This window comes from Cynoglossus semilaevis, chromosome 1, assembly GCF_000523025.1.
Source record: "Cynoglossus semilaevis isolate Cse_v1.0 chromosome 1, Cse_v1.0, whole genome shotgun sequence".
NCBI classification, from domain to species: domain Eukaryota; kingdom Metazoa; phylum Chordata; class Actinopteri; order Pleuronectiformes; family Cynoglossidae; genus Cynoglossus; species Cynoglossus semilaevis.
The window spans coordinates 33,983,825-33,995,140 of record NC_024307.1 but is presented as its reverse complement, the minus strand read 5'-3'; positions in this window follow the sequence as shown (position 1 = coordinate 33,995,140).

The window sequence follows — 11,316 nt, the reverse complement described above, 5'->3', positions numbered from 1 at the left end:
TTGAAAGAGGAGGGAGGGGGCTGCAGTACTATGTGGATGTGTGGGTCCGAAATGGGGGAGGTGCAGCATTTCCTTCGTTGTTGTGTGGTTTTTCATAAGTGCTGTTATTTGACACAGTTTGGTCCTTGGGAATTTGTCTCCAGAGACGTACAAGCATGCCCTCATTGTTGTAGGACATTCAATTAAATTATACATCATTTCCAAAACAGTCATGCTTCAAGCTGTATGTTGCTGAAAAAAATCTCAGCCAAGCAATTTTCTTTTGTCCGCTCATCACCTTGACTTGAACTTCTCCCTTTGTATTTCTAATATTTTATACAAAAGAACGTGGGTGAAGATGTTTGTCATCGAGGTTAAGGGTTTTTCTGAATCTCTTATTTCCCCGAAATGTTTATGAGTCATAAAAGGGAGCTTGTAAAATGTGATGTCAAAAAGAAAAATCCACCCACTATCATATAAACAGACTCTGCTTAGCATGAGCAAATTATTAACAAACATGTACTGTTTATTACCAGTGAATAACAGACTTTTCAACAAACTGTTGACGGATATGAACAGAACATATTAAATAAAAGGGGGTAACGGGTTCCTAACTCTAAGTTTAAATGTATGTTGTCCATTTCGCGCTGGCTAGCCGTACACTAGCTTAAGGAGCACAGCAGCTAACTGCCAGGTCCGCACCATCCAGGTGCATTTGGGTACTGTCAGAAACGTAATAATCCGATGATCAAGCAGTTGACTTGGATGTGGTTATAAAATCCATCCATCCATCCATCCATTTTCATCCTCTTATCCGTTACCGGGTCGCGGGGGCAGCAGTCTCCACCCAAATCACATTTCACCGTACCAACCCCCCTGAACCTTCCTGCAGGTGGTGAGTCCACTGGAAGGTACCAACCGCCCTAACTGGGATTCAAACTTGCCCAGGAGGTGAACCCTGGGGTTCCACACCAATGACAGAGACGTTGCCTCTGAGCCAACGCGCCATGTGGTTATAAAAGAAAAAAGAAATTGTTTCCTTATGTTTTTGTTCTTTAATGTAAGTTAATCTACAGTCTACAAAGCCATTTATTATTTTATTTACTGTAATGTCTGGACTATTGAGCGAACCTGAACATACCACACTAAATTTAAAAAAGGTACATATAAAGGCCCCACTTCCCTGTTAGCCACAGGTGTCTACGTTGTAACATGGGATATTTACACAGTAAGATTCACTTTTGATTGATCTGATCTCTTGATCTAACTTAGTGATCTGCTCCAGGGCCGAAGCTAACGTTAGCTCTGGGGCTAACTCTCTTCACTTGTGCTTGTCCACAGCAGAGGTAAACAGAAACAGTGAAGTTGGGGTCTTTATTATCAGCCACTCCGACCACAACAGAACATAAACAGAGTTTTAACAGCTCCTGTAGAACCAACTCACTCTTCAACATGACAAACTGCTCTCAACTTTCACTACCGTTCTCTCTCTCTCTCGCCCCATTGAGCAAGTCACTGAGCGGTAGCGGTATGAACTTTGTTAGCATGTACAAATCCATAAATTAGCCACATCATTGTTTAAGCTGCAGGGTTCAAAGCGTATGAAAAAAGTAGCGGCTTATAGTTCGGAAATTACGGTAATTTTACCATGTAATGTTTTACATTTGTGCGAAATGAAAAGGTTTTGCATTGACTTAAAAAAAGCAAGATGCTTTTTGACCGAAGCAAATGTCTAAAGTTTCAAGGTAAGCCCAGGCATTCTCAAAGTGATGGCCTCTCCTGCATCCAAATACCATGGCAGAGGTTGGCTTTTTAACTTATGGGTGTTTTTATGTCATCTATGGTATGTAGAATTTGACCCAACTTATGACAAATGTCGTTAGAGGACTTGCCCTAATAGTGAAAAGGTTGTTTGTAAATTTGTAAATGTATCCACCTAAAAATGGAAACAAGTAGAAACAGTCAATAGTGTTATCTTATTTTAAATCAAGAATACAACATAGAGCAGAATATGCTGTTTTGTTCCACTCTAATGGTATTTTCTTAGCATTGACCATGTAACTTCTCTTCCTTGGCCCTTCAAATGGTGCTCAAAATAACCTGTTCACTCAGTCAGGATAAACTGGTGCTTTTGTTTTATGTAAATCTATTTTTTCCAAGTCATTTAAATGTTTTTCCACAAGAAGTAAGCTAATCATTTGATTGATTTAATTACGTTGGACATAGGACACATAGCTCATATTTAGCATCATTGGCGTCGTAGCATACAGTATTTTAAATGCGGCACGTTTAGCTTTTTAATCCGGCCACCAAATTATTCCAAATGATTTAATTTATTTAAATTATATTTCTGCCTTTTCCCTGTATTAGCCAAAATTTTGTGAAAACCACAGAATTGCTTGCATACAGTAGTTTTGTATTAGTTGACTTTATCTACATCAGTTGCCTTTGATTTTGCTAACCCTCTGTGTTCTTTGGTTTATCTGCTTAGACAGTTGCTCCAGATTGGAGCTACAGGCATTTGTGACATTCCTACCTCTGTGCTATATCCTCCCCCAGTGCTTCACCAGGATTTCAGAATTTCCTGGCTCGCTGACAACAATCGCTTGCAAATATGATTACCTTTTAACTGCTGGAGGTTTTAAAAGACAAACCTATCTTGATGCTCACTGACTAATCTCACCTCTAAAAGAACCAAAACGAGAAAAAAAACAAAACAGAATTTAAGCTCTTAATCTTCTCAACGAGCTGCAGGTGGTGCTGTGGGTGACGTCCCCTCCTAGAGTGATTAAGTCTTCATCCTGCAGTCGATCAAATGTTGCTGTCCAGGCAAATGTTTACCCCTCCACATTCACACTACAAACAGTAAACTATATTAAAATATGTCCTTTCACGTTTGTTACACACTGACAGCCGCTAGAGGGCACTCTAGGCTGTGTACCAGTATCTGTTACTCCTGTCCCATTAAAAATGTACATGTTCGTTATTTTCACACTGACAGTCACTAGAGGGCACTCTAGGCGTGTGTACCAGTATGTGCTACTCATGTACCACAGAAAATTAACATGTTCGTTTTTTTTTTTCACACTGACAGCCGCTAGAGGGCACTGGTGCGACATATACGCTGTTTTTTTTTCCCTCTTCATTAAGCAATTTTTGGCTAGTGCGACTTATACTCTGAAGCAACTTATAGTCCGGACAATACCGTACTTATTACTGGCCCAAGGGGCCCTTAGGTTATTTGTGCACCATGAAAGTTGACGGGATGAAGAATCTTCTGAAAAGTTGACTTCTACAATGACGAAAACAGTAGTCGGTTGCTTCTGCAGCTACTTTGTCTAAAACAGGGCTTTTTTGTAACTTGAATCTGATGATTATCCATCCATCCATCCATTTTCATCCGCTTATCCGTTACTGGGTCGCGGGGGCAGCAGTCTTCGTGACCGCCACCCAAATCGCATTGCAACTGCCCTAACTTTCGATCTTGCCCAGGAGGTGAACCCTGATTCCACACCAGATTGCACATGGACAAAGCCACCATTGGCTGATTGGTTGATGGAGCCCTCATGTGAACTAAGATAAATGACAAAAAGGCTAAAATGCTGACATGCTTTTATTATTTTCTACGCCATCTACTGGGGAAACGTGGGTATTCCAGAGAAAAGGCAGAAGTATAATGATAATTTGAAAAAGTTGGGCGGGTCGGATTAAAAAGATGAACGGGCCGCATTCGGCCCCCGGGCCTTAGTTTGCCCATGCCTGTCCTAACTCTCCTGCACTCCCTGACGTCATGTCAGGAAGCTAGCTATAGTGCTATAGTGCCAGCATGGCAATGTCAATGTGACAAATTGCGTTTTGTATTTTTTCTTTCTTTGTCTTTTTTTTTTCAAGTCTTAATTTAATCAAAATGTCCGACTTGTTTACAGTTACAGGGTCTTCCCCTATCTCATGTGAATTTACAGCAATCTGGAAAATACCTGTGTTGCTCATAGTGAACAAATAGTGGGGTTACCCATTCGGAACATTCCCTCAAATTATGGCACAATATGGTGATGTAATATAACACAATATAAGAGTAATAAAAATTAAAAAAAATTTTTTAGAACTTAATAATTCATGCAAAATTCAAACTCAAACACATCTAAAAATGTAATTTATTTCATAAACACAACACCCCAGATGGCATTGGAGTGACTTTAGAGAAAAAAAAACAAAAAACGATTTAGTAATTATTCAAAAAAAAACAACGTTCTAAATAACAAATTAGTACAAATTAGCTAAGAACAACTAAACGTTAGATAAAACCCGACAACCACACAAAAAACAGCTATGAAGTTAGCCAAACACAAACATAAAGTTGTGTTGCTGCGGGAATTTAATTAATACAAAATAAAATAAACACCTACAAAATTTGCTAACAATCTTTGTGAATGTTACCAACAAAACATGTTGTAATTAGCCAGAAACAAGTTTAAAAGTTGGACAAAAAAAAAAAAAAAACAGTAAAAAAAACAGTTTGATTTTTTTTTTTACATTACACCCTGTGTCATTTTTTTTTAAAAACTCCACAGTGTTGATTTATTTCACATATGAAGCGTTAATTATTTTTAACATTTTATTCATTCATATCAAAATCTACACGTTAAGGTCCCAGCTCTATTTTTAACTCTCAATCTTTCACGTGTACACGCTTAAGGCCCACGTGTGGATACATTCTTTATTGTTGTTGTTTTTTGGTCTCGTGTTATCTGTTTTTGCTTCACACTAGTCGAGCTTACTAGTGAGGTAACCCATCACCCAGTTATACTGTTGTACTTACACAAGGTCTAGGCTCTGGATGAGTCATTTTTTCTTTGCACACTTTACCCAGCATGCAGTGTGTCATCTGCACTATTTGAAAATCTGTTTTTTATTTCACTTTAATCCACCCACTAGCCAGGAAACCCGAGGCCCAGACGTATCAAGTCGTTTTCCCGATGACTTGGTGTGTTGTCCAGAGCCAAGGAAAACAGAAATATATATTCCATTTTCCTTATAGTGTATATATATATATGTATATATATATGTGTGTGTGCGAGTGTAGTTTATAGTTTCCCTTCCTTCTCATCCTCAGCCTGCACTAATCCCCTGCATGTTCTCTACCAGCGCTGTTGCTGTGCCCTGTCTAACAACACCATGCCAGTTATCAACACCAAGAGCTGTTTCTGTTGTCGGAGTGAGACAGCCTTTGGGACTTTTTCTGAATATGTCTTCACACCAGAACACAATGACCTGAGGAATCGAAATTCAATCAGTAAAAAAAAAATCACCAGCTATATACAATCAAAGGCCCAGACCACCCATGCAACTGAAAACAAGAGGCCAATAAAATTCCCTGTTGCAGCTACAGTTGAAAACGGGTATGACAAATCAATAGTAAAAAAAAAAAAATCTGAAGAGTAGTTTAAAGAGGATATTTCAGAATTATAAAAGAAGAAAAATAAAATGGAATAAAATATCATTCCGGACACACTTTTTTTTTTTCATCCTTTGTCTGGGTTTGCGACTTATACTCAGGTGCGACTTACAGTATATATTAAAATATGTCCTTTCACGTTTGTTACCCACTGACAGCCGCTAGAGGGCACTCTAGGCTGTGTACCAGTATCTGTTACTCCTGTCCCATTAAAAATGTACATGTTCGTTATTTTCACACTGACAGTCACTAGAGGGCACTCTAGGCGTGTGTACTAGTATGTGCTACTCATGTACCACGGAAAATTAACACGTTCGTTTTTTTTCACACTGACAGCCGCTAGAGGGCACTGGTGCGACATATACACTTATATGTTTTTTTTTTCTTCTTCATTAAGCAACTTTTGGCTAGTGCGACTTATACTCTGAAGCAACTTATAGTCCGGAAAATACCGTACTTATTACTGGCCCAAGGGGCCCTTAGGTTATTTGTGCACCATGAAAGTTGACGGGATGAAGAATCTTCTGAAAAGTTGACTTCTACAATGACGAAAACACGTCATTTGCTACTGCAGCTACTTTGTCTAAAACAGGGCTTTTTTGTCACTTGAATCCGATGATTTTCCATCCATCCATTTTCATCCGCTTATCCGTTACCGGGTCACGGGGTCAGCAGCCTCCACCCAAATCACACTGCACCGTACCAACCCCCCTGAACCTTCCTGCAGGTGGTGAGTCCACTGGAAGGTACCAACCACCCTAACTGGGATTCGAACTCGCCCAGGAGTTGAACTCCCTGGGGTTCCACACCAATGACAGAGACATTGCCTCTGGGCCAAAGCGCCACATTCTATGATTATATACCACAAAATCTTTATGTCGTAGTAGTAGTTACAACTATTTGTCCTGAACCGTACCACATTGTTAATTGCCATAATCGTCAAGTTCTAAAATTCCCAGTGGTCCGTTCCTATTTGTCCACAATTTATTAGAAGGTTTATTATTCAATTGGAATGCTGTATATGGTGCTGAAAACATGCTCGTTAATACTTTTTTTTTTTTAAGCTTAACAAACGTAATAATGATTGAATAATACATAGAAGTTCTAAAAGCGGATGTTTCTTTACATATTTTTTTTTTTTACAAACTACAATACAGTAAGGTGTTATTTTCCAGTTAACATCGCGCAGAGTTTATTAGCAAAAGTATGAATTTAAGAAAAGTTCACTGCCTGATTATTGCCTGATTTCCTAGCAGCTCCTCTCCGCATATCCCTGTGATCGCTCACCCCGAAGTTCAAGCCTTTTATGGCTGCTGCTTCGTCTTTTAAAATGACAAAGTTTATTGTTTATTTCTTTGGATTCACTTCTGTTCAGATCAAGGTGAGGGGCGAGGAAATAGTCCAGACACAGTCACTAATCTATCACCACATATGGTAACAAACAAGAAGAAGAAGATGAAGTCTCCAACAACCCGGATCCTTTGTCTGCATAGTTTAAACAGTGTGGGGGGAAACAGGATAGGTGATCTTTTTGCACTTGAATATGGCCAGACATAATTTGACCTGAATATGTTTGCAGATGTGTGTGTAGCTGATACATTTGTCCACAGAGGAAATATACATTTTTGAAATGTAGGTCTGATCAATGAGCATGTTTTTCCACGATTGTGCATGATAAAAAAAAAAATTATGTAACCAGACCAATATTACTCCTTATACTACTACTATTATCGTCTAATACTATTAGCATTAAAATTATAATTAGTAGTACTACCGTAATTTCCAGACTATAAGCCGATACTGTTATTTCACACGCTTTGAACCCTGCGGCTCAAACAATGATGCGGCTAATTTATGGATTTTTACAGGCTAACGAAGTTCGTACTGTTAGCAATCAACGACTTTTCTGGTAGGCTCCGACTTTTCTGGTTAGCTACTGTGTGTTATACTAGTAGCGCATGTCTGTCTGTGAATGGCTGTGTGCGTATATGTGCGTTGGGTGCGCGAGTGAGAGAACGGTAGCGAAAGTTGAGAGCAGTTTGAGCCCCGTCATGTTGGAGAGTGAGTTGGTTATACAGGAGCTGTTTATGTTCTGTTGTGGTCGGAGTGGCTGATAATAAAGACCCCAACTTCACTGTTTCTGTTTACCTCTGCTGCGGACAAGCACAAAGTGAAGGGAGTTAGCCCCGGAGCTAATGTTAGCTTCAGCTCTGGAGCAGATCACTAAGTCTCTCCTGTGCATTCCTACGTTCTACTAGTACGAAAGAGCTAACGTGTAACCAGCCATTACGTTCTACTACGTTCGGGGCGCTAAAGCACGAAAGAGCTAACGTGTAACCAGCCATTACAGGAGCTATTCGGAGAAAAAAACATTTATTTAATTAAAAAATGTACTCTCTGTGTAAATGTTCCATGTTACAATGTGGACACCTGCAGCTTATAGAGAAGTGCCGCCTTTATATGAACAATTATTATCTTTCTTTTCAAATGCAGTGGGTGCGGCTTATATTCAGGTGCGCTCAATAGTCCAGAATTTACGGAACTACTACTACTACTTGTACTACTAATAGACATTAATAGTAGTACTCAGTATATATTTTGTATTACTAGTATTTGTACTGGTTACTTATAATTATTTTTTATTATCTTTTTAGTTACATGTTGTGGCGCTTTGGTCCAGAGTCAATGTCTCTGTCATTGGTGTAGAACCCCAGGGTTCACCTCCTGGGCAAGTTCGAATCCCGGTTAGGGCGGTTGGTACCTTCCAGTGGACTCACCACTGTGAGTGGCGACTGCTGCCCCCGCGTGACCTGGTAACGGATAAGCGGATGAAAATGGATGGATGGATGGATGGATGGATGGATGGATGGATGGATATTTACATGTTTTTAATAGATTGTGTACATGGTGGGTTTGGATTTGGTGGATGGGGGGGGGCACTTGAAAATCTTGCTCAGGGTCCCCATTTGGCTAGGGGCGGCCCTGACAATAGAATACTAACCTTCAAAGTTGCCAATGTTTGGATCAAATTACAATGTTGGCAATCGCATGAACCTCAATCTGCATTGAATTCCAATCCAATTGCTATTGTGAATGGGTATGAAATCAAAAGTCCAGCTGGTATAACTTAAGACCACATAACTGTCTGGACTAGTTCTAATAGTGAGGCAGCGCGTTCGCAGACTTTGCAACAGTTGGTATAAACAACATATTTTGGGTGAGTGACAGTGACTTACATCTAGCACTTTGCCCAATATAAGGACATTTCGTTGAGTTGAACTGAGGTATGCGCGCAATATTTAATGTTGCTTGTTTGACAGTGGGACTATGTGCAAATTAACATGGGGTCATGTACGGTAAATAAAAAAAAAAAACTTTTTTTTGGGAAATGACAAAAAAAAAAAAAAAATAAAATAAAATGCATTGCACAAAAACAACTGATGTCCTAAAATTATTAAAACCAGATTGAGCAACTTTAGGATCTTGAATTTACTTGTTGTTGCTCTGTTCTCTGAGGCCAGAATCATTAAATTTCACATTGCTGACATTACTGATTAATTTGCCATTAATCACCCCACCCTATTTTGCTCATTTGTCTTTTGGTTTTATACATATACATACAAGGAGACTACTAACTACAACAGTTTTAATTTCCCTCTGAAGTAAAAACAGTTTAATTGAGAGCGATAAGGGACACATCAGATGTTTAGATATTTCCAAAAATGGATTACAAAACCCAGTCTTTTTTTTTTCTATGACTAAAAGAAAGGGGGCGTCTGTGTGTGTGTGTGTGTTGCCGCAAAGTAACAGCGGGTCACTGAACCCACCATAGAAAGCGTTCTCACGCTCTATCTTAGCCTTCCCCAGAAATACAACAGGAAGTCAGGGTTAGACTGGAAGGAGAGGGGTTATGTTTTAGAAGGGGGGGTGGGTGAAAAAAAAGTGCAGCAACACAGGCCAGTTTAAAAAGACACAACCTTTAGTGAAAATATCTGTGGGGGAACTGTTATGTTTCATTGCCACTATATAGTTTTAGCATTTTTTTCTGACTGTAGTTGTTTTTAATGGTCTATAAATACCATCCATCCATCCATCCATCCATTTTCATCCACTTATCCGTTACCGGGTCACGGGGGCAGCAGTCGCCACCCAAATCACATTGCACCGTACCAACCCCCCTGAACCTTCCTGCAGGTGGTGAGTCCACTGGAAGGTACCAACCACCCTAACTGGGATTCGAACTTGTCCAGGAGGTGAACCCTGGGGTTCCACACCAATGACAGAGACATTGACTCTGGGCCAAAGAAAAAAAAAACCCTGGCAAAAGATAAAACTTTCCTTTTGATTGTAAACATGCTAGAACAGGCATCGGCAAACTAAGGCCCGGGGGCTGGATGAGACCCGTTCAGCTTTTCCATCTGCATCACCAAACCTTTTCCAAATGATATCATTTATTTATATTATCATTAGACTTCTGCCTTTTCCCTGCAATACCCACGTTTCCCCCATAGATGGCCTAAAAAGTATTTTTGCATTTTAGCCTTTATGCATGACTTTTACATGTCATTTATCTCAGTTCACACGAACACTCCATCTATCTGGACCCCCCCCCACTGTTCAATTTTAGGACAATTGTGGCCCGCGACTCAAAAAGTTTGCCCACGCCTGGTCTAGAAGTTCTTACAGGCAACTTAACAGCTTAGTAACTTTTTAAACATAAACATCACACAAGGCTTTTAAAAATAGCACTAGAAATGTTCAATGAGCAAATCTTCTATTTGTGACTTCAACTACATGTAATAATATGCATATGTAGTCTGTGACTTTTAGTTGTATTTTAGTAAAGATCATTTAGTATTAGTAAATAATAATAGATTTTGTATCTAAGATGAAAGACTTTTTGACCATTAGAAAAAGGCACTGCTTGGTGTGCGAAGTCATTATGTTACGTGCACAAAACGAAATAAAACAAAGTGAAATTAAATATATAAAATGCCAATCTATTTATTTGTCAATCTACTTATAAAACTTTTGATTGATATGAAAAATATGTAGAAGTCCCCCCCCGCCCCCCCGTGACTCTGTTTCTCGTTGTTTTGCTTGACTTAAGTATCACTATTGAAGAGAAAAAAAAAGTTGGTAATTGCTTTAAAAAACGTGATCAAATCATCAGGGTGTATTCATTTTGAGGTTTTTTTTTTTCCTCTCCGATCTGAGCTTCCCGAGGCTCCTGGCTGTCAAAAATGATGTTACCTGTGTCTTAATGTTCTTTTGTACTTGTGTCCGTTGGCTGTTTTGAGTTGTAGGATACACACTAGCAGTATCTAACCTCAGTTATTATACACGTTTTGCGCTTGAGGCTGCCATCTTGTGGACTGTTAAGGTTGTAGCAGTGTAGTTCAACAGTAACTGAATAAATAATGTGAAATGGTACCCTCTGTTGAGTTTTATGATATGATACTTAATTGATCTTTTTTAATCCTACACCCGAAAATGTATTAATTAATTAAAGTACATAAAAAATAAATGCTTCTCTGTATGTCACTGTAGTTACTATAAGCTACCTATTCATATCAAGTACTTGTGTCATATTATGATCAGCCCCATATCGAGTTTAAACCACCAGATTATTATTTTTTTTTTACATATCTTATTTATATTTAGTTTTACTATACATGTTTCCTAACATTTCACTGTATATTAAAAGTGCGTGGAGGGGTGCATTTGGGAGCCAAAGCCGCTAGAAGGCAGTAATGGCTCCAAGCTCATATCCGTTTATAAGTTTCCTGCCCCTAACAGGTTAAAATGTAATGAATAGACAATGGCCTCTCGAATGCTGACCCCCCCCCCCCCCCCCCCCCACCCCACCCTCTCTCCCCCCT